This window comes from Chiloscyllium punctatum, chromosome 33 (assembly GCF_047496795.1).
Source record: "Chiloscyllium punctatum isolate Juve2018m chromosome 33, sChiPun1.3, whole genome shotgun sequence".
NCBI lineage: Eukaryota > Metazoa > Chordata > Chondrichthyes > Orectolobiformes > Hemiscylliidae > Chiloscyllium > Chiloscyllium punctatum.
In genome coordinates, this window is record NC_092771.1 from 8,004,978 (window position 1) to 8,029,914 (window position 24,937).

The 24,937-nt window shown below is 48.6% G+C and overlaps 1 protein-coding gene across 12 annotated transcripts in view; it reads left to right on the top strand.

Moving 5' to 3' along the window:
- The window catches only part of LOC140458399 (leucine-rich repeat and immunoglobulin-like domain-containing nogo receptor-interacting protein 1), a 548,017-nt gene that overhangs the window by 165,477 nt on the left and 357,603 nt on the right, over positions 1–24,937 (top strand). For 10 of the 12 annotated variants that reach the window (XR_011953488.1, XM_072552882.1, XM_072552885.1 and 7 more), the window contains one exon: positions 22,391–22,451. The exons of the other annotated variants lie outside the window; for them this stretch is intronic. The gene's annotated coding sequence lies outside the window, so the exon portion shown is untranslated. The remainder of the gene's footprint in view (positions 1–22,390; positions 22,452–24,937) is intronic. 12 annotated transcript variants of the gene reach the window in all.

Consider the following 24,937-nt stretch of genomic DNA (forward strand, 5'->3'; position numbering starts at 1 on the left):
TTCCAGTGTAATTATGATGTAACTGTGAGTAAGATAGATGCAGCAATTGTATCAATTAAATATGCCATAAAGACCAAGATTAACTGAGATTAAAAATTTTAATTGTGAGATTAATCGTGTTTTTTTTAGCTTGTTGACAGCTCCAGTATCAGTAGGTATTTGTTGTCTAATTTTAGCTTCGATGTCCTCATCAGTTTTTATCCTGTCAGCCTTGGTTCCCCTGTTTGTGATTTGATTGGTAAGCCCATTCGGCAACTCTAATTCTATCACATGACCCCCTGCCTCACACAGTCCAATTCCAGCTTCTCACGCCATTGGTTACCTGACATGGCACTAGTTAGGGCACAGCTGGGATCCTTAGCTAAGGAAGGCTGCACTGACATTGGGGGTGGGAGAGGAAGCTCTGTCAGCAGGTATGGACAGAGTATCGTATGAAGAGATCTTGGTCAGGTTGGACCTGCACTCATTGGAATAACAAAAACTACGGGGCAACCTTATTGAAACGTGAAAGATCCTTCAGGATTTAACAGAATCAACGTGGAAAGGTTATTTCCTCTCATAGGAGTGCCTAAGAGCACAGAGTCAGAGAGAGAGGTACAGCAGGGAAACAGACCCTTCGGTCCAACCTGTCCATGCCGACCAGATATCCCAACCCAATCTAGTCCCACCTGCCAGCACCCGGCCCATATCCCTCCAAACCCTTCCTATTCATATACCCATCCAAATGCCTCTTAAATGTTGCAATTGTACCGTCCTCCACCACATCCTATGGCAGCTCATTCCATACACGTACCACCCTCTGTGTGAAAAGGTTGCCCCTTAGGTCTTTTTTATATCTTTCCCCTCTCACCCTAAACCTATTCCCTCTAGTTCTGGACTCCCTGACCCCAGGGAAAAGACCTTGTCTATTTATCCTATCTATGCCCCTCATAATTTTGTAAACCTCTATAAGGTCACCCCTCAGCCTCTGACGCTCCAGGGAAAACAGCCCCAGCCTGTTCAGCCTCTCCCTGTAGCTCAGATCCTCCAACCCTGGCAACATCCTTGCAAATCTTTTCTGAACCCTTTCAAGTTTCACAACTTCCTTCCAATAGCAGAGGGAATAATCTCAGAATAATTGAGAATCTTGATAATTGTGCACTCGTTGATTGTTATGTGTTGCTGGAGGAGCAGGGCACAGAGGTTACGCTGCAGTACTGAGCACTGTGTCCTTTCAGAGGCTGGAGGATGATTGACACAGTGTGGTCCTGGAACTGACTTCTCATTCTACTGTCTGATGGGTGAATGGCTGATACTAACTGCCAGCTGGAAAAATGGTTCATTTCTTTAAATTGTCAATCCTTCACTGAGTGAACATCTTTACAGACAGACAGAGACAGGGGTCTATCCACCAGGATGGCTGCAGCCAATATGGTTTTGCCCAGGATAATCTCTAATAGATTAGTGGAAGCTACGTGATCCTATTATCCGAGTCATCTCATCTCTCTCTGTTGTTGTGGACTCAGCAGGCAACCTCTGTCCAGGCATCGACTTTCGATCTGTCCATCAGTCACCAAAAGAGACGCATGTTCACAGCGTGAGTCACAAAGGGAGCAGACAGTACCTTCACATCTCCTTGCCCAGTGTCCTCCAGAGTTACACAGCAGGAGGCAGCAACTGACCCCGAAGAAATGCAGCACCATTCTGCCTAGTTACTCTCACCAAGCGCTGGTGGGTGACAGAAGGGTGAGGAAGTAGTACCAATTAACTCCCCCAACCCGAATAACCCCCCCCAACCCAAATAACCCCCCCCCATTCTCACCTTGACACCACACCCCCCCCCCCCCCTCATTATCACCCTGTTATAATCCCACCCTCACCAACTGATATAAACCAGCCCAGCCAATTGGCATGAGGTGCCTGTCATTGATGTATTTGCTCCTGGTGTTTAGCCCCGCTGCCCGTGTCTGGTTGGGTTCTTCAGTTCTTGGGAGGTTACTTGGTCAAGTGCCCTCGATTGCTTACTGTCTCTATGGTTTCGCAGCAAGGTTCGAATCTCCCATACCCCCTTCCCCACGGTTTACTCAGCTCCAGAATCTGAAATATCTCAGGCCAATCCTTCACCTTCTCCGGGCTCCAACTCGATATTGACGGGGCCTCTCGGTGACTGGGCTATCACTGGCAGAAAGACCTCAAGAAGGTTCCTATGGCCTTCACACCATCAGGCAGCAGCACGACATTCCGACAGTGAGACTGGTGGAATCAGTTCCTCACTGATGGAAAGGAGATGGAGTGGAGGTGTCTATGTGGGGTTCCAGTTCCTGTGTAGCCTGGTCTGGGTGAATGGTTGTAAAATAGACAAACAGGAGGCTGGAAGAACACAGCAAACCAGGCAGCATCAGGAGGTGGAAGAGGTGACATCTTGGGTAGAACTCTTCTTCAGGACTAGGGGTGGGTGTGGGGGGAGCTGCAGATAAAGGGGGTGGTGGTGGCGGGGTGGTGAAGTGCTGATAGGTGAAGGTAGGTGGAGGATACAACCTGGTTGGTCAATGGGAGGGACGAATCCGGTTGGTGGCAGGGAGCTGTGGATGGGAGGGGGAGGTGCTGAGAAGGGAAGGAAGGTTATTTGAAATTGGAGATCTCTAAATTGAGTCCTCTGGGCTGTAGGCTGCCCAGGTGGAAGACAAGGTGTTGTTCCTCCAATTCGTGGTTTGGTTTATTGTGGCAATAGAGGAGGCCAAGGATGGTTATGTCAGAAAGGGAGTGGGAAGGGGAATTGAAATGGGCAGTGTGTGAGAGGTCTGGTCAGCACCTGCAGGCCCACCTGAGATGCTTGGTGAACTGTCCTGGGTGTACGATTGAGCAGAATTTAGAGACTGAATCACCATCTACTTTATTGAGTGATAAGAGTCATAGAGATGTACAGCACAGAAACAGACCCTTTGGTCTAACTCGTCCAGACCGACCAGATATCCCAACCCAATCTAGTCCCACCTGCCAGCACCTGGCCCATATCCCTCCAAACCCTTCCTATTCATATACCCATCCAAGTGCCCCTTAAACGTTGAAATTGTACCAGCCTCCACCACTTCCTCTGGCAGCTCATTCCATGCACGTACCACCCTCTGCGTGAAAAAGTTGTCCCTAGGTCTCTTATATCTTTCCCCTCTCACCCTAAACCTATGCCCTCTAGTTCTGGACTCCCCCACACCAGGGAAAAGACTTTGTCTATTTATCCTATCCATGCCCCTGATAATTTTGTAAACCTCTATAAGGTCACCCTTCAGCTTCCGATGCTCCAGGGAAGACAGCCCCAGCCTGTTCAGCCTCTCCCTATAGCTCAAATCCTCCAACCCTGGCAACATCCTTGTAAATCTCTTCTGAACCCTTTCAAGTTTCACAACATCCTTCCAATAGGAAGGAGACCAGAAACGCACACAATATTCCAACAGTGGCCTAACCAATGCCCTGTACAGCCGCAACATGACCTCCCAACTCCTGTACTCAATACTCTGACCAATAAAGGAAAGCATACCAAACACCTTCTTCACTATCCTATCTACCTGCGACTGCACTTTCAAGGAGCTATGAACATGCACTCCAAGGTCTCTTTGTTCAGCAACACTCTCTAGGACCTCACCATTAAGTGTATAAGTCCTGCTAAGATTTGCTTTCCCATAATGCAGCACCTCGTATTTATCTGAATTAAACTCCATCTGCCATTTCTCAGCCCATTGGCCCATCTGGTCTAGATCCTGTTGTAATCTGAGGTAACCCTCTTCGCTGTCCACTACACCTCCAATTTTGGTGTCATCTGCAAACTTACTAACTATACCTCTTATGCTCACATCCAAATCATTTATATAAATGACAAAAAGTAGTGGGCCCAGCACCGATCCTTGTGGCACTCCACTGATCACAGGTCTCCAGTCTGAAATCTGCTGGATGAGGAATAATAGACCAAGGCCTGAATTAAAGACTTTGACCTGAATTAAAGATGTTTGACATTTTAGACAGATGCATCAGTGGGTGTGAGCTGTGTGTGTGTCCATTGCCCTTGGAGTGTGCCCACAGATGTTGGTGCTCGGTGTCACTTTTTGAAGTAAGGTTTGAGCTGCGTTGACGGCAGTAATGGCCCTGAACAGGGTAGCTCCACTGTCTGGTGAGAACCTCATGGTGTCACACAGTTGGAGTCAGGTCATCGTGATGTCAAGGTGGGGCTCATCGACATCTCACCTGATTCCGCTAGGAATCTCCCATGAGCTGCCGTCACTTGGACCCTGCTAGGACCCTGGCTAGATTCATGGGGAGTCACTGGCCTTCCTGGAGGAACAGGGGGGTAGTTTATTCCTGTCAAAACCCCATCGACCAACTGGGTCAGATATTGGGCTGGGGACCCCGAACCTCCTCTTTTGTCAAACTCCTAACCACCCTTCCTCACCTTGCTCTTTTGTGTCTCCGTGTCAGTTTCTGACCTGATTAATGAACCTGCATTGTGCTTTGGGGATATTTGCCTCCCGTACAGGGTTGCTTTACAAATGTAAGTTGTTGTTGTCCAGACCGAACTCCAGACTTTGGGAGCTGATCTCCCAGTGCTGATGGTGACACAGTTAATGGTCTCATTGGGGTTGTTTTTGCGGAATAATGAGCAGATAATTCTTTTCCTTGTGTCTATCATCCCAGAATTCAGTTGTTGTTGAATGCTGAATACTGCTGGTGATGGTTCGACCCAGGGCACTGAGCGTTCTGGCTGCTGTTTGTTCAGTTAATGAGTGTGTGTTAGCTGCTGGAGAGAGACCCAGTGCTGCTTTGCCAGAGCAGAGCTGTGCCTTTTGATTTTCGAGCTGTCTGTACGACTCACTCTTGCGACCGACTGATCTCCCTTTCATTAGTGTTTCCATAATCTGGCAGAATTGAAGACATTTCCCCCAGCCCAGCAGGCTGTGGGTGAGTTAGGGTTAGGGCTCCCTTTAACAAGTGACACATCACCCACAGTTTTCAAATAAATGATTTACATCATCCTTGGAAAAGTCAATCAAGTTCACAATGTGCAAGTCAACAGCTTTGGACCATGAATTGTAACTGAGTAATCTACGGGTCCAGGTTAGCACTGGAACCCCACCCCAACTTACTGCAGCCCAGGATCACACTGAGTTACTTCTAATATTATCTCTATTTTGTGTTGATTATATTAAACCTATTGTTAAAATGGATAATAGAAACAGTAGTAAATGTAACAAGGTCAGCTAGCTGGACCTCAGACTATGAGTTCCCGGATTGGGTCTGTTAACCAATTAGGGAGCCCTGGCTGACAGACAGAAACAGGAGTCTCAGGGGTTCTGTTCACTCTGGGACCTGGCTCTGAGGAGGCTGGGTCAGTGTCACAGACGCTCGGTGTGTAAATAAAGGGATACCGGCCTCTGGGGAGTTATCGCAGGAGCCTCACCAAACCACCCCCAGGCCCAAGTGACATCTCTTGCGGATTCAGCTGCACTTGAGAACAGGCTGTATTTCTCTCAGGAAGAATCGCAAGTGACTATTAAAACTCAGGGAACAGAAACTCTGCGACAATCAGACCCATCGAGACGTGAGTGGCTGTCCAAAAACCAGAACAGAGATGAAAGCCATCCAAGCTAATGGCTGACGTTAAAAAGTCAACCACCTTGGGCTTGTCCACATGGGAACAGGATTCTGTTTGACATGGCAGACTGTTTTAAACATTTGGAACTGTATAAAAGTTTGTCTGTGACTAGCCCTTTTTTGTGGGGATCTCAAGGGAACCATGTGGAGGCAGTGAGAGAACTGGCTAATGATTAATACAGCAACTGCTTCTCCCCATGGGTACAGGGGAAGGTCTGTTGTACTGAAGCAGCTTACCAATATACAGAGACAGACTCCTGTCTGTCTACCTGAGGGAGCAAACCCCAGCTGTTTAACCAGAGAAAAATCTCACTCTAAAGTTTAAACAGCTTCACTTCAGAAACGGTCTGAAGAACACTGGGTCCTGCTACAATATGAGAGACTGACCTCACTTTAATCTTCATCCGTAAACTTTATCTGTGCGTACTTTTAATGTCTGGACCTGAATTTTGGCGAATAAACTTATCACACTCTATTAGAGGAACACTCTGTAATGGCTCAGTAACAAACTACACTTTGGAAGCAAATACAAAACCAGAAATTGTTGGAAAAGCACAGCAGGTCTGCTAGCATCGTTGGAGCGAAATCAGAGTTAACGTTTTGGGTGCAGTGACCCTTTTTCAGACTACCCTTTGGTCTTGTTTAAAGTGTAACGCTCCTGGTTATTTTCAAATTGGAACATTCAAAGTTGAAACAGGGTCCAAGTGTGAGCTTCTGGTGTTGGGGTGGATTCCAGAGCAGCTTGAGGACCTGCTGGTGTGTGTGGTCATGACACTGAGCAAGGGACTGTGAATGGTTACAATCCCTTCATTCCTAATGAGCAGCCAAACCCAGTCACTGGACTTGCTGAGTTACAGCACAAACACCCAGCAGTGCCCAGTGACCCTCCACATCATGTAGGTTCCTTCTTCACCATGAAATTCTGGTTTTCATCAAAGCCTAAAGTGAGCTATCTAACTCATTCTTATACATCCTGAAAGGTTAGTCAGAGCAGCATCAGCTGGCACATTCAAAAAGAAATGGATTACCCACTCTGAGGGGAAACTTGTGGGGAAATGGAATGAATTGGATAGCTTTCAAAGAGCTAGTACAGACATGATGGGCCAAATGCCCTACCCTGTGCTGTATGATTGTGAATACTCCCCTTACAATTGAAACAAGCTGACCCTGATAGCTGATGAGTTAGCTATGTCCCAGCTACAGGGCAGAAAGCAGAGTATTGGAGGGAGTGCTGGGTAAAGGGAAGGGGAGCACTAACCGGTGTTACTCAGACTGGCAGATCCTTGCAGGTGGCTGTGGGAGTCACTGCTGAAACAGTGGATAACTCTCAGCACTGTGCTCCAGTGTGCTCCAGTGTGCTCCAGTGTATTGCAGTGTGCTCCAGTGTGCTGCAGTGTGCTCCAGTGTGCTCCAGTGCACTCCAGTGCACTGCAGTGTGTGCCAGTGTACTGCAGTGTACACCAGTGCATTCCATTGTGCTGCAGTGTGCTCCAGTGTGCTGCAGTGTGCTCCAGTGTATTGCAGTGTGCGCCAGTGTGCTCCAGTGTATTGCAGTGTGCGTCAGTGTGCTCCAGTGTATTGCAGTGTGCTCCAGTGTACTGCAGTGTACACCAGTGTACTTCAGTGTGCTGCAGTGCACTCCAGTGTGCTCCAGTGTATTGCAGTGTGCTGCAGTGTGCTCCAGTGCACTCCAGTGTGCTCCATTGTGCTGCAGTGTGCTCCAGGGTGCTCCAGGGTGCTCCAGTGCACTGCAGTGTGCACCAGTGTACAGCAGTGTACACCAGTGTACTTCAGTGTGCTGCAGTGCACTCCAGTGCGCTCCAGTGTGCTCCAGTGTGCTCCAGTGTACTCCAATGTGCTCCGGTGTGCTCCAGTGCGCTGCAGTGTGCTCCAGCGTACTCCAATGTGCTCCAGTGTGCTCCAGTGTACTGCAGTGTACACCAGTGTACTTCAGTGTGCTGCAGTGCACTCCAGTGCGCTCCAGTGTGCTCCAGTGTGCTCCCAGTGCGCTGCAGTGTGCTCCAGTGCGCTGCAGTGTGCTCCAGCGTACTCCAATGTGCTCCAGTGTGCTCCAGTGTGCTGCAGTGTGCTCCAGCGTACTCCAATGTGCTCCAGTTGTGCTTCCGTGTGCTCCTGTGCACTGCAGTGTGCTCCAGTGTGCTCCAGTGTACTCCAATGTGCTCCGGTGTGCTCCAGTGTGCTGCAGTGTGCTCCAGCGTACTCCAATGTGCTCCAGTGTGCTCCAGTGTGCTGCAGTGTGCTCCAGCGTACTCCAATGTACTCCAATGTGCTCCAGTGCGCTGCAGTGTGCTCCAGCGTACTCCAATGTGCTCCAGTGTGCTCCAGTGTGCTGCAGTGTGCTCCAGCGTACTCCAATGTGCTCCAGTTGTGCTTCCGTGTGCTCCTGTGCACTGCAGTGTGCTCCAGTGTGCTCCAGTGTACTCCAATGTGCTCCAGTGTGCTCCACAGCGCTACAGTGTGCTCCAGTGTACTCCAATGTGCTCCAGTGTGCTCCAGAGCACTACAGTGTGCTCCAGTGTGCTGTGATGTGCTCCAGTGTGCTCCAGTGTGCTGAAGTGTGCTGCAGTGTGCTCCGGTGTGCCCCAGTGCACTCCAGTGTGCTGCAGTGTGCTCTGGTGTGCCCCAGTGCACTCCAGTGTGCTGCAGTGTGCTCTGGTGTGCTCTGGTGTGCCCCAGTGTGCTGCAGTGCACTCCAGTGTGCTCCAGTGCACTCCAGTGTGCTCCAGTGCACTCCAGTGTGCTCCAGTATACTAGATGGGGGATACAGCTTCAAGGGAGAATGCTGACAATGTGTGTGGTCATAGTTTCCCCTGAAACCTCCCCTCGATACTCTGGGCTTTCCCACCAGGTGAGAAAGGGGGAGGTGATGGGGTCGTGGTTCGATCACTGGATTGTTAACACAGACAGCTGGGTGATGTGTTGGGGACCCAGGTCTGAACCCTGCCATGGCAGATGGGTGCAATTTGAATTCAATTCTTTTTTTTTAAATCTGGAATTAAGAGTCTAATGATGACCTTGCATCCATTGTCAGTTGTTGGGAAAAACTCCATCCTAGTCACTAATGTCCTTAAGGAAATGAAACTGCCATCCTTACCTGGTCTGGCCTACAGGTGACTCCAGACCCACAGTCAATGTGGCTCACTCTGTACTGAAATCTGGGCAATTAGGGATGGGCAATAAGTGCTGGTCTAGCCAGCCACATCCTGGTCCTGTGAATAAATAAAAATGAATTGAAGGAGGGTGATGGTAACACAATGTCAGCATTTATCACCTCTCCCTAACTGCCCTGGGAAGCTGGTGGTGAGCTGCAGTTGTATTGTGTGTGCGATTCATAGGTGGTTTTTGCGAAGTGTTTTGAGAGGGGCAAATAGTAGACAGACTCTGTGCGGTGGTTGGGGCCTGGCCCGGGCTGATGAGGAGCCCCCACCACCAGGAGGAGGAGCGGTGAGGATCCAGTCAGTGCCTACGGGCAGCCCAGAGCTTGGCTTGAGGAGGAAGATTCTGGATTAGTGGTGCTGGAAGAGCACAGCAGTTCAGGCAGCATCCAAGGAAGAGGCCAGGGAACCTTTCTGAAGCAGTCTTGCCATTTTGAAACAGCGGAACTCTCCTGGTGCCGACGCAAGGCTCGGCCAAGATTGTACGTATTAACTGGCAGGTTCATTGAAGAAAGAATAAAACTCCTCCAGACTGTAATTTTCATTAAGTGGCTTCACTTTTTCAATTACAATTTATTTTGTTGCTGAGAATTAGACGGCAAGTCTGTTACCACGGTTACAAGTGAGGGTTGATACTGTGGTTTTTCTCATCCTCATTAATTATGTTTTGTAAGACTAATTGAGGCGTACAGTGTGTGTTGCATTGATATTGTTAGCCACTTGGTGATTTAGTCACAGTGGGTACAGACCTCTCTCACTTCAGGCCTGAACAGCAGAGATAAGGTAAAAGTCATTGAGTGCCGGGAGAGGCTGTGACACAGACACTGTGAGAGTCATGTGGCCATTCACTCAATGTCAGAGAGGTAGGATGTGAAACCACACCGAGGCTGTGAGTGGTTGAGCAGGGGATTTCCCCCCCCTCACACGTCCCCACCCCCCCCCCTCCCAAGGTGTAGCTGGATGAAGGAGCAACAGAGATCAACTTGCACTAACTGTAGATATTCCCTCAGGACTTCTTGGAGGGGAGGCCCAATCTTCCAGCAGAATTTTGAGCGGGTTGGGCATGTACTCATTCAAGCTGAGAAGGACAAGAGATGATTATAGGAACATACAAGCAAGAGAGGTCAGTCAGGCCTCAGGCCTGCTCCAAGATTCAAGACACTCATGGCTGATCTCCACTCAGCTTCAAGTCCACCTTCCTGCCCCATTCTCCGTAACCCTCCAACCCCATCACTAATTAAACATCTGTCTGTCAGCCTCCTCGTCAAATTGACTCAATGGCCCAGTAGCCACCACACTCTGGGGCTGTGAGTTGTACAGATCCATGACCCTCTGAGAGAATGAATTGCTCCCAGTCTTATTAAAGCATAACGAATTCTGATAGGTGTTAGGGACCAGGCCAGACCCCATCAGAACATTTCAAGAAGATAGCCCAGGCCCTAACGTTGTTGGTTGTCTTAAGCAGGTGTAATGCCAATATTCCAGGAGGGCTGCAGCTGTTCAACCCACTCAGTTTCAAACAAAACAGAATTTATTTATAAGATTCCCGAATGAAGCACCAACAAAAGAGAACAGAATACAGAATAACTTAATAACCTATCGGAAAACCCAACAGATCATCCCAACTTAATGCTGTTCTAAATGCTTGCAACAATCCCCATGAACACCCCTTGGCACAAAAGGTAAAATCAAACCCAGGGTCTTACAGGAGAGATATCAGAGAGAGAGAGGACCAACATGGCCCTGCTTCTTCGGGTCCAGCAGCTTCTGAACTGACTGACTGATTTCAGTGAATAATCAAACCAAATCAAACCAAACCAAACCAACCCAAACCAAACCAACTCAAACCAAACAAAACCAATCCAAACCAACTCAAAACAAACCAAACCAACCCAAACCAACCCAAACCAACCCAAACCATACCAACTCAAACCAAACAAAACCAATCTAAACCAACTCAAAACAAACCAAACCAACCCAAACCAAACCAAACCAAACCAACTCAAACCAAACAAAACCAATCTAAACCAACTCAAAACAAACCAAACCAACCCAAACCAAACCAAACCAAACCAACACAAACCAAACAAAACCAATCCAAACCAACTCAAAACAAACCAAACCAACCCAAACCAAACCAACTCAAACCAAACAAAACCAATCCAAACCAACTCAAAACAAACCAAATCAACTCAAACCAAACCAAACAAAACCAATACAAACCAACTCAAACCAAACCAAACCAACCCAAACCAAACCAACTCAAACCAAACAAAACCAACCCAAACCAACTCAACCCAACTCAAACCAACCCAAACCAAACCAACCCAAACCAAACCAACCCAAACCAACCCAAATCAGAGAAAAGCTGAACTGCGAGAATTGGCCACTCCCTTTTGATTGTACAAGTGCTTTTTTAAAACTGGAAAGCCTTTTCCCTGAGGCAGTATCTGTTAGCTATAATCAAACTGGCCCTAAAACCCTTCAATTTAAGGTTTCCAGAGCCTGTGTCTTTAACAACCTCTCTGAAGAAAAACCAAGGGCAACATTACCTTGTTAAAGGAACAGCATCATCGCACGTGGCTTCACACCATGCTTACTGAGAGGCTGTTTCACCTTCATCGGGAATCTAAAACAGCTCCAGAATGACAGTCAGCTGTTTCAAACCATGATAAGGAGGCACTGCTTTTCTGCAGGAGAGTTGTTAATATTTGGAATTCTCTTCCCCAGCAGCTCATTGAGTCGACCTGGTGGACAGGGTTGAGGGGGTTGGGGACTGAGGGTTATAGGTAGGACAGTAGAGTTGGGGCCAACGCCTGACCAGCCATGAGCTGAATGGAGTACAGAGCACACTCGAGTGACCAAGCATCCATCCAGCTGGCGGCTGTGGTGCAGCTGAATGTGCTCCCCCCTCCCCCCCACCCCGAGAGCTCTCCCTGGGATTGGCAGTGTACCCCCATTCCTCAGGCAGAAGTAGGGACTGCAGATGGTGGAAACCTGAGTCTGGATTAGTGGGGCTGGAAAAGCACAGCAGGTCAGGCAGCATCCGAGGAGCAGGAAAATCAATGTTTTGGGCAAAAGCCCTTCATCAGGAATGGGACTTGTTCCTGCTCCTCAGATGCTGCCTGACCTGCTGTGCTTTTCCAGCACCACATCTAATCTAGACCACCATTCCTCAGCCCAGCCCCTGCTGTGAGGGATAGCTTCCTACCATGGGACTTTGTGGAATATTCAGGAGACTGGCCTTGATTCCTGACTGTGAGATTGGCGTTTTAAAGTGAGGAACTAACCCAGTGAGAACATGTGAAAAGAGTGAAAGCATCTTACCCCAGGTTGACACCAGTAAAGCTCCCTCTACACTGTCCCCAACAAACACTCCCAGGACAGGGACAGCACGGGGTTAGATACAGAGTAAAGCTCCCTCTACACTGTCCCCCATCAAACACTCCCAGGACAGGGACAGCACGGGGTTAGATACAGAGTAAAGCTCGCTCTACACCATCCCCATCAAACACTCCCAGGACAGGGACAGCACGGGGTTAGATACAGAGTAAAGCTCGCTCTACACCATCCCCATCAAACACTCCCAGGACAGGGACACAACGGGGTTAGATACAGAGTAGAGCTCGCTCTACACCATCCCCATCAAATACTCCCAGGACAGGGACAGCACAGGGTTAGATACAGAGTAAAGCTCCCTCTACACTGTCCCCCATCAAACACTCCCAGGACAGGGACAGCACGGGGTTAGATACAGAGTAAAGTTCCCTCTACACTGTCCCCCATCAAACACTCCCAGGACAGGGACAGCACAGGGTTAGACACAGAGTAAAGCTCCATCTACCCTGTCCCCATTAAACACTCCCAGGACAGGGACAGCACGGGGTTAGATACAGAGTAAAGCTCCCTCTACACTGTCCCCATCAAACACTCCCAGGACAGGGACAGCACAGGGTTAGATACAGAGTAAAGCTCCCTCTACACTGTCCCCATCAAACACTCCCAGGACAGAGACAGCACAGGGTTAGATACAGAGTAAAGCTCCCTCTACACTGTCCCCATCAAACACTCCCAGGACAGAGACAGCATGGGGTTATATACAGAGTAAAGCTCCCTCTACACTGTCCCCCATCAAACACTCCCAGGACAGGGACAGCACGGGGTTAGATACAGAGTAAAGCTCCCTCTACACTGTCCCCATCAAACACTCCCAGGACAGAGACAGCATGGGGTTATATACAGAGTAAAGCTCCCTCTACACTGTCCCCCATCAAACACTCCCAGGACAGGGACAGCACAGGGTTAGATACAGAGTAAAGCTCCCTCTACACTGTCCCCATCAAACACTCCCAGGACAGGGACAGCACGGGGTTAGATACAGAGTAAAGCTCCCTCTACACTGTCCCCCATCAAACACTCCCAGGACAGGGACAGCATGGGGTTATATACAGAGTAAAGCTCCCTCTATACTGTCCCCATCAAACACTCCCAGGACAGGGACAGCACAGGATTAGATACAGAGTAAAGCTCCCTCTACACTGTCCCCATCAAACACTCCCAGGGATAGGGGCAGCACGGGGTTAGATACAGAGTAAAGCTCCCTCTACACTGTCCCCATCAAACACTCCCAGGACAGGGGCAGCACGGGGTTAGATACAGAGTAAAGCTCCCTCTACACTGTCCCCATCAAACACTCCCAGGACAGGGGCAGCACGGGGTTAGATACAGAGTAAAGTTCGCTCTACACTGTCCCCATCAAACACTCCCAGGACAGGGACAGCATGGGGTTATATACACAGTAAAGCTCTCTCTACACTGTCCCCATCAAACACTCCCAGGACAGGGACTGGTTGGGTTTATTATCGGGTTAACACTAAATATTTTATTGGAGAAATCTGGAGGGCGTTGTTGAAAATATAACAGTTTGAAGGCATTGTAGGGGTGTCCCTCCCTTCTTCCCTTGGTCCTGATTTAGGAACAGGCTCATCCCTCTGCTGTAGCCCTGATGCTGATCTGCTCTGTTAATGGGTAATGGGTAGGTTTGCTTCAAATTGGATGAGTGGGTAAAACGGCCTATAATTTTCAGGAGTCACTTGTGTCTGATGACTGGGAGTATTTGCTGAATGTAATTTACTGAGATCGCTGCCTACAATTAAAGATAAATATGGTGTTGGCACTTCATTTGCCGCACAGATGTCAGAGCTCAGGAAGAGAGGTGACCAGCCTACATCTCAGCCTTGGCTCAAACACTGGAAACGGCCATCAGCCAACAACATCCCAATGTCAACTCGGGAACATGCTCCAGTGCTCGCAAGGTCGCCTTGCTCAAGAGACAGGGGGTGGCATTGTCGGACAGTCAGCTCGTGACTGGATTTGGGTTTCTGAGTTGTGGGAAAGCAAAGGTCAGAGCAGAGGGAGGGACGCTGAGGGAAGGTGGTTCGGCCATACGTTCCAGTCCAGAGATGGAGTGGGTTAGAGAAGGTGTCCTCATTCAGGGAACGTAAGGAATGGGAGCAGGACCAGACCCTCAAACCTGCTTCACTGGTGTAGAAGATCAAGGTTGGCCTGTGACCTAACTCCATATACCTGCCTTTGACCCAGATCCTTAATACCTTTGCTCAGCTAAAACATATCCATCTCAGACTGAACAAACAGTAACACCAGCAATTTTATTGAACCAAAAGAGAAAATGAGGGAAGTTTGTGCTGGGGTAGTGTTTATTCAAACTCCTGAGGGCTCCTGCATAGCTTTAATGTGTTAGTCAGACTGAGACCTCGGTAAGCACTAACAACCTGCCTCTCCCAGTTTAAAAATTCTCTGTAAATAGCTCACTTCAGGCCCCAAGGAGCTCTGTACAACATCAGGGCAATGTAACATCTTTCAGCTTTCAGTCTGGAGTCTGTTTGGAAGGCTTGGGTTCCCTGGGCCCAAGTGTACCATCACTGAGGAGTTTTCATTACTAGTGTACATCCAATAATGTTTCAATTACAGCAGAAGCAATTAATTTAGAAATAAACAAGAGAAGATGAGTTTCTCCACTGCATGACCTGAACGCAGAGGCGACTGGGATTTTGGTGATTATCTCCTTTTTGTGAGAAAAGCAGGATTCAAGTCTCTGAGCCAGAGATAATCTGGTGAATAATGTGGCATCATTCAGCACTTGCAATGTCCTAAAAGGTTATCATTAAAACTTGATAAATGCATTTTCAGATTCATTGTTGCAGAGAAAATGCACTCCCATCAATGGCTTTAAAAGCTGTGTAAATATCCTGGGATCAAACTGCCTCGGAATTGGAGTTTAAAGCTTAAATGACGAGATGCTTGTTTCAGATAGCATTACTGGGATGGGATTTCTGTCAGGCTGTTTAAAAAAGGGATGTTTGTGCTGATCAATGTCAGCTCTGAGCACTTCCATCTAGGGCCACATTTGCCCGAGCCCCGCACCAACACTTCCCCACGCGGTCCACTAACGCACCGCTATCCTCTCCTCTTGCCCCCTGACCGTGTCAGAGGCAGGCTGTATCATGTGCTGTGCACTGTCCCCTACCCATCCACACCCCCTCCCCCCCCCCCCCCCCCATTCCCAACCTGACTGCAATTTTATCAATAGTGAGGGAGGGGATGTGTAAGCCCCAACCCCAGCCATTTGGTGAATGTGGTGAATTTCTGCTCTTGCATGTGGAACCTCTCTCTATTAGGGGTGATTCTGACTTGGTCATTACCAGCTCCCAGGGACACTCTGTTACTCTGTTTTCTGTGCCCTTTTCCCAGCCTGCATTGCCTTACACCATCAGCCCCCCTTTCCTCACTTACCTCCCCCACTCTCTTATCTTCCCTTCTGGTACGTTCCTCATCCCCTCCATTCTTTCCCTGCCTCTGTAGTTGCCTCAAACCTGGTACATTTATCATTCCAGATGTGAAACACTACCTTAGGTTCTCTCTCTACTGGTGCTGCTAGACTCTCTGAAAGGATCCAGCACTCTCAGCCACTATTTCAGATTCCCCACATCAGCAGAATTTTGCCTAAAATCTGAAATTCATTCCCGATCTCTCCACATTTCCCTCAGTCCTCAAAGAGAAATTTGTTCCACCCATCTCTCTGTTGTTCCCACCTCCTTTAGATCACTTACAAAACCCATCTTAGTATCTCTGCCTGGCACTGACAATGCTCCCTCAAAATTTCTTGGGGACATTAAAGGGGAAGGGCTTATGCCCGAAACTTCGATTCTCCTGCTCCTTGGATGCTGCCTGACCTGCTGTGCTTTTCCAGCAACACATTTTCAGTTCTGTTTTATAAGCAATCAAGGACTCGGGTGCTCCAGATCCACAGGGTGCTTACTCCATTGGTCAGCTTTGGCTTGTTCTAATTTTTATCAACATCCTGGACTCCAGTGTAGGGAGCACCACAATCAGGTTGACAGATTCTATCCAAGTTGGCATCATAGTGGGCAGCAATGAGGTTAACTGTACCCTTCAGGATACCATGGACAGGCTGGTGAAATGGGCAGAGTCTTGGTGGAGGAGTTTGTAGTGATGCAGTTTGCGATGTCTAATGTGAAGAGATACTGTTAAATGTTCCCACGCTGCAGTGTCAATGAGCAGACATTCACACAGATTCCCACAGGTGGCATGGTGATTTAAGGTGGACATTTCCAAAAATAAATTGCTAATGTTTATTAGTCAAGGCAAGGAATCTAAGAACAAAGTGGGGGTGGTGATATAAGTCACTGGCCTGGTTAAAGTAGAAGGTAACTCTATCGGCATGCAGATATCAATGTGACATGGTGCTCAGATTTAAACTCAACTAATAAATCTGATCGATCAAGGGTTGCAAGGTTTGAGCTATAAGGAGAGGCTGAACAGGCTGGGGCAGTTTTCCCTGGAGCGTCAGAGGCTGAGGGGTGACCTTATAGAGGTTTACAAAATTATGAGGGGCATGGATAGGATAAATAGACAAAATCTTTTCCCTGGAGTGGGGGAGTCCAGAACTAGAGGGCATAGGTTTAGGGTGAGAGGGGAAAGATATAAAAGAGACCTATGGGGCAACTTTTTCACACAGAGGGTGGTACGTGTATGGAATGAGCTGCCAGAGGATGTGGTGGAGGCTGGTACAATTGTGACATTTAAGAGGCCTTTGGATGGTTATATGAATAGGAAGGGTTTGGAGGGATATGGGCCGGGTGCTGGCAGGTGGGACTAGATTGGGTTGGGATATCTGGTCAGCATGGATGGGTTGGACTGAAGGGTCTGTTTCCGTGCTGTACATCTCTATGACTCTATGACCCTATAACTCCTTGAGTGATGGTAACCGTGACAGAAACGGTTGGGTTTATTAACTTCCTTTAGGGAAGGAAATACGCCGTCCTTCCTGATGAAGGGTTCCTGCCTGAAACATCGATTCTCCTGCTCCTCGGATGCTGCCTGACCTGCTGTGCTTTTCCAGCACCACTCTAATATTGAATCTGCCATCCTTACCCTGCCTAGACTGCATGTGACTCCAGTCCCATAGCAATGGGGTTGACTCTTAACTGCCCCCAGGGTAATTAGGGATGGGGAATAAATACTGACCCTATCAACAATGTCAATGTCCCATGTAAACGATTTTCAAAAATTGTTCCTGAGTGTTATAAACCAGTGGATTCAGCTAAACAAAGCCCTGCTCTATAATTTCTTGCCACTGTACGTCCAGCATAATGACTGAATCACATTTATTTTTGAAACACATGGGAACACGGATGTGATTCGTTTAGCTGCTGGGGAGACTGGTCTGTGCCTTGCACTGCCACCTCCTGGCTACCTGTCAGCACTGCAGCAGCTACTCCAGGAACAGACATTGGGTCATTCTCATCCTGGGGCACCAATCATCTGAACTGGCACAGGGTTGGGGGAACTGGGAGATGGGGGATGGGGGAATTGGGGAATGGGGGAATGAGAGATGGGTGTTGGGGGTGGGGGGGGATGGGGGTGTGGATGGGGATGGGGAAGGGGAAAGGGGAATGGTGGAAGGGGGAGGGAGATTGGGGATTGGGGATTGGGATAGGGGATAGGGGCTGGGTAATGGGGATGTGGGATGGGAGATGGTGGGTGAGGAATGGAGATGGGGAATAGGGGATGGGAATTGGGAGATGGAGGGTTGGGAGATGGAGGTTTAGTGATGGGGAATGGGGGATGGGGGTGGGGGATATGGAATGGGAGATGGGGGATGGGGATTGGGGGTTGGGGGATGGGGATGAGAATTGAGAGTTAGAGGGTTGGGAGATGGAGGGTGATGGGGAATGGGGTATGGGGTATGGGGGATGGGGAATGGGGGATGAGGATGGGAATTGGGAGATGGGGAATGGGGGTTGGGCAATGGGGGATGGAGGGTGGGGGATGGGGATGGGAAGTGGGAGATGGGGAATGGGGGATGGGGATTGGGGATGCAGGATTAGTGATGGGGAATGGGGTGTGGGTGATGGGGAATGGGGATTGGGATGGGGATGGGGATGGGGATGGGGATGGGAACTGGGAGATGAAGGGTTGGGAGATGGGGAATGGGGGATATAAGATGGGGGATGGGAGATGGCGTGTTGAGGATGGGGCATGGGGGAGGGGGGGTGGGAGATGGGTCATTACTGGGGCTCCCTACATTGTGTGGCTTGATGCTCCAAACTTGCCCCAACAACTGAGAGTGAGCTAACGTTCCAATTCTAGATGACTCTTCACCAGAGCTGATATGAAGTGGTGAAGAGCTCTAGATGAGGAGTGATCTGTACTGGAAACGTTAGCTCACTCTCTCCCACTCTCTCTCTCTCATACTCTCTCTCCCACTCTCTCTCACACTCTCCATGGATGCTGCGTAACCTGCTGTGATTTCCAGCATTGGTTGTTTTCAGCATCTGCAGCAATTTGCTCCAACAACTGATGGGGTTTTCAAACATGTTTAAACCTTCAATATAGACTTGGCCCAGGCTGCCTTGGTTTACTGCCCGGGGATCCCTCCACTTCCACCTCAGGCCTGTGATGGGCTACAGTCAAAGGTCAAACCATCCTTGCCCCAATGGTTGCCTTTGAACTGTGACCCTTGCTGGTTGTCGCTCACCCATGGATGGCTGAGCAGCTGAAGGAACTGCAAATTATATCTCTGTGCTCTCCAGCCCACCAACCTCCGGGCACAGACACCGGGTGTAGGATCTCCCCAAGTCTGAGTCAGAGTGGAGGTATGATCGAGGCTCTGTGTACAAACCTGGCTAACATTCTGTCCCTGTGTGCACTGACATTGGTGCAGTGTAACTCAGGGAGAAAGAGATGATTGAGGGTGATTATCATATAGTCCTTTTGATCCATGGTTTCAGTCCAGTATGTCAGTGCCAACTTTCTACTGGATGATTTCACCGAGTCCTGCTCAGTCACCTTCTCCCCAGAGCCCAACACATCCATCCTTTTCAGATAATTTCACAGTTCCTTTCTGAAAGCTTGGAGGGAACCTACCTCCTCCACAGTCTCCGACAGCACATTCCAGACCCTCACTACTTATTGCGTGAGAAAATTTTCCCTCGTGTTCTCTGCTGTTTCTTTTAACAAAAGGACGAGGTGAGAGTGACAGCCCTTGACATCAAGGCCACAGTTCACCGAGTGCAGCATCAAAGAGCCCAAACAAAACTGGAATTAGTGGGAGTCAGGGGGAAAGCTGTTTGGAGAAATATCTGGCACAGCGGGGGGGGGGGGGGTCAAGATTAGAGTGGTGCTGGAAAAGCACAGCAGGTCAGGCAGCATCTGAGGAGCAGGAAAATCGACATTTCGGCCAAAAGCCCTTCATCAGGAATGATGGGACGATGGTCATGGTTATTAGAGGTGAGTCATCTCAGCTCCAGGACATCTCTGCAGGAGTTCCTCAGGAGAGTGTCCTAGGCCCAACCATCTTCAGCTGCTTCATCAATGACCTTCCCTCCATCATAAGGTCAGAAGTGGATGTTCACTGATGGTTGCACAATGTTAGAATAATTGAGTGTCGCAGGTTTTCGGCCCATCAAGCCTGTACTGTGAAAACAGACACAATTAGTGACACTAGCCTGATTGGCCCCACTTACCTGCACTAACCCTTGAGCCGACGTTGCTTCTGCACCCACTGGCAACTGCTCAGATACTAAAGCAGGTCTGTGTCCAAATGCAGCAAGACCCAGAGAATATCCAGGCTGGGGCTGCCATGGGCAATTCATGCCACACAATTACTAAACATTGTCCATCTCCAGTAGGAGGGAATTAACAAACCTGCTTAACATTCAATGATGTTATCATCACTGAATCCTCCACTATTAACATCCTGGTCATTACTAGTGACCGAGTGGCTCAGAGGTTAGCACTGCTGCCTCACAGCACGAGTGAAATCAGGTTCCTGGGTTCAATTCCAGCCTTGGGCGACTGTCTGTGTGGAGTTTGTACATTCTCCCCGTATCTGTATGGGTTTCCTCCCACACTCCAAAGAGTGCAGGTAAGGGTGGATTGGCCAGGGTAAAAGCCCGATGCAAGGTTATGGGAGTGTGGGTTGGGTGCTCTTCGGATGGGCAGTGCAGACGTGATGGGCTGAATGGCCTCTTTCTGCACAGTAGAGATTCTGTTATCCTTCTGTGAGGAGCTGAACTGCACTAGCCACATAAACACAGTGTCCACACAGTACAAGTCCGGAGTGTGATGGAATACTCCCCACTTGCCCTGGATGGGGGCAGCTCCAACAACACTCAAGAAGCTCAACACCATCCAGGACAAAGCAGCCGCTTGATTGACACCACATCCATAAAGATCCGCTCCCTCACAACCAACACTCAATAGCAATGGTGTGTACCATCTACAAGATGCACTGAGGAAATTCACCAAAGATCCTCAGACAGCACCTTCCAAATCACAACCACTTCCATCTAGAAGGACAAGGGCAGCAGATACATGGGAACACCATCCCCTGCAAGTTCCCCTCCGAGCCACCCCCCATCCTGACTTGGAAATATATCCCCGTTCCTTCAGTGTCGCTGGGTTACAATCCTGGAATTCCCTCCCTAAGGGCATTGTGGGTCTACCTACAGCAAATGGACTGCAGCGGTTCAAGAAGGCAGCTCACCCCCACCTTCTCAAGGGGGCAACTAGGGACGGGCAATAAATGCTGGGCCCAGACAGTGATGCCCATGCCCCATGGGTAAATTTAAAAATACTTCTAACTTTCAGTCTCCATCTTTTTGTAAATGGGAACAATTTCTCCTAACTGACTCTGTCCAGACCCTATCATGAATCCACATGACTGTGTATATGTATACCCACACGCACACACCTACATACAGGTACACACACACAGACACATACAGGCACATACACACAGACACACACATACATACAGACACATGCACGCACACACACATACAGGCACACACGCACGCACAGACACATACAGGCACACACGCACGCACAGACACATACAGGCACACACACACGCACAGACACATACAGGCACACACACACAGACACACACATACATACAGACACATGCACACACGCACACATACAGGCACACACGCACGCACAGACACATACAGGCACACACGCACGCACAGACACATACAGGCACACACACACGCACAGACACATACAGGCACACACGCACGCACAGACACATACAGGCACACACACACGCACAGACACATACAGGCACACACACACAGACACACACATACATACAGACACATGCACACACGCACACATACAGGCACACATGCACACACGCACACATACAGGCACACACGCACGCACAGACACATGCGCATGCACACACACATATACAGGCACATGCGCACACACACACATACAGACAGACACACATAAATACAGGCACACACATGCACACACATACGTACAGGCACACACATACATACAGGTGCACACACACACACACACAGACACACACACAGACAGACACACACTTGTGCATGTACATACAAATGCACAGGTGTACCGATGCACATGCATGTGTTGCATACACACATATCCAGGCACATACATGTGCATATCCAGGCACATACATGTGCATATCCAGGCACATACATGTGCATATTCAGGCACATACATAAAGACACACGCATGCATATATATTGGTACACATGTTCAGCTAAATGTTTATGAGTGCCACCCTTGGATTCTAATGAGCTATATCCTTTCAAAGTTGCACTAATGATGTTGTATCAGCTTTGTTGAGAATGAGACACCCTGGTGAGTTTGTCCACAGACAGTGCTGTGAACTCCAGACACAATCAATTTCACTGGGTAATTAGGTTTCCCAGCTATTAATGATATCTGTTGTTAGCTTTGATTAGAGTGAGGACTGATGTGAGGAACAATGTGACTTTTTCTTGCCTTTTATTTTGAAGTGATTATTGATAATGAGCAGCAATAAAGCTGGACAGACCCCTTTGAGATGGTTACGAGATGAATTGTTAATTCCTGTTGTAAGAATCCTGAAACATTCAGAATAGAACTGAGCTGCGGGAACCGTTACTGATGTGTTCTGCAAAATGCAAGTATAATTCAACACACAAACCTGTTGACCTAAAGCAGTGTCTAACTTCTCTGTTTAGGAATCAGTGACTGTGTGAGGCTCTGACAAGCTGACGAAAGGACTGAAGAAGCTATTAACCGGTAGGAAAGAAACACTTCCTTCATTTAAGAATTTTCACATGGCTTGTTTCTTTGTAACACTTGCAGGTTTTGAAAGGTTTATGACCAAGGTGGAGGAATGAGGTTTCCATTTGCTGCAGTGGTCACTTTGGGGTGTTCTTCTGCATCTTTTTAACGGTGTTCAAGGTGGAATCCATAGAAAAGAAAGATTAATGGAAAGCAAGCTTCCAATTGACTTTTTTTATCTTCCTACTCTAGACCCATTTACCTCACACCTGCCTCTCCCAATGTTACTCCCATCGGCAAAAACTCAGTGACAAGTCAAACTTTACAGCATGGTGAACCCAATACATGAGAAAAGGGAGGAAGAGTCTGGAGGGAGAGGGGCTTTTGGATGGTGTTTGTGTGTTCGGAGCAGCTACGTTGGTGGACGTTGTTATTGGCCAACGTCAAGTTTGCATTTTTGCAAACCAACCACCAGGGGAAGCAAATTAGTGACGACCGGAGATGGGACATTGACATTAAGAGGTTTCAGAACAACCAAGAAACTGAGAGCAAAAGAGAAAAAACAGACAACCCAGAATGACCAGCGGATGCTGTGAATCAGGAAGGTAAACAGAAGTTGCTGGAAAAGCTCAGCAGGTCTGGCAGCATCTGTAAAGAGAAATCAGAGTTAACATTTCAGGTCCTGGTTCTGAGGGAGGGTCTCCAGACGCGAAACATTAACTCTGATTTCTCTCCGAAGATGCTGCCAGACCTGCTGAACTTTTCCAGCAACTTCTGTTTACGTTCCTGATTCACAGCATCCGCTGGTCACTCTGGGTTGTCTGTTTTTTTCTGGAATTTATTAACTCCTGGAGTGGAGGGGATGTGGAGGGTGGTTACTGAACAGGGGAGAGGGGACATGATGGTGTGGCAATGAGGAGTGCAAACAGAGGATGGGAGAGAGACTTGGACAAGAAGAGAGAGAGAGAGAGAGGTGAAGCTTCTGATATCAAAGTGTTTCAAGTTTGTAATTGGGTGTAAGCTCCAGAGTCCACGCTGCACAGGTTTGAAAGGATTTGCAGGCTGTATCATGCTGGCTGTATTTTGGAAAGTGTGCAATAGCATGTGCGCGCGTGTGTGCAATTTGTTCAGCATTGAACTTTAAGCAGCCTGGATGATTGACTGGGAGTGGTGCTGAGGTGTGTTCGGGTTTGATTTAAGCTCAGGATTGTATTTCTAACTATAAACTGGAAATGGAAGATCAGCTGCTGTGTGTTGCTGTGTTAATTCAGCTTTTCCTGACAGTGACGTCCAAGAGTAAATGGGCAGATGGATCAGCCCATAGTGCGGGCTGTAATGAATGTGTATATACACACACCAATCCCAGACTCTCACATACCTCCCTACAATCCCAGAACCAGACTCAGTTGATAAAATGGTGAGCGTTTCCCACATCAGGAGTCTCTCTCTCACTGTATTGCTGGGTGGACTTGGTTTATCTCTTGGAAAAACAACATTTATCAACCCAATGAATTGCTGCCCTGAGCTTGCTGGCCAGGATGCTGTGTGATTGGTTATAGACATTTCCTCAAACTCATCCTCCCTCAGTCAGTCTCTTTCTCTTTTCTCCCTCTCTCTCTAACACCTCACTCACTACGACACATCCTTCCCCTCATTTCCCTCCCACTTTATTCTCTCTGTTGACCCCTCCAATCCCCTCACTCACTAGTCTTCCCCCATTATCCAACTCACCTCCCTACTCCCCCCCCTCTCCCTATACACAGCCCCAACTCCCACCTCCCTCGGCTCCCTCCCACACCTCCATCTCTGTCTCCCCCCTACACCCACACTCCCCTGACACCCCCACACTCCCCTGACACCCCCACACTCCCCTGACACCCCCACACTCCCCTGACACCCCCACTCCCCCTGCCCCACATTATCATCAGTTGATGAAACTTTCCAGGTGTATAACTCCGATCTCCATTCTCCTTGTGTCAGAAAATGACTCTGTATCTGTGCCGAAGTAACCATCAAATCAATGCCCTCCATCTGAAATGGATTTAATATCCAACGTTACAACAAATTGTGGGCTTGTCCACTTAGTGCCCACTCTGTTAGCCCCTCATTCACAGAAACTTACCCCATCCACCTCACTGTCAGTTCACTGTCTCTCCTTCCCTCCACTCTTCCTGCCTATCCTCTTCCCTATCTCATACACCTACTGACTCACTTGAGAGTCTCCCCAACACCTCCCTGTCTCATCTCTGCTCTCTATCACTGCCATCTCTATCACAGCCATCTCCCTCTGAGACTTCCATTTCTCTCTATCACTCCCATCTCTCTGTCACTCCCATCTCTATCTATCACTCTCATCCCTCTCTTTCACTCTCCCATCTCTCTCTGTCACTCCCATCCCTAGAGAGTTTTGAGAAGATGTGTAGCTCAGGTTGAGGTCCTGGATGTAGGTTTGCTCGCTGAGCTGGAAAGTTTGTTTTCAGACATTTTGTCACCATATGCGG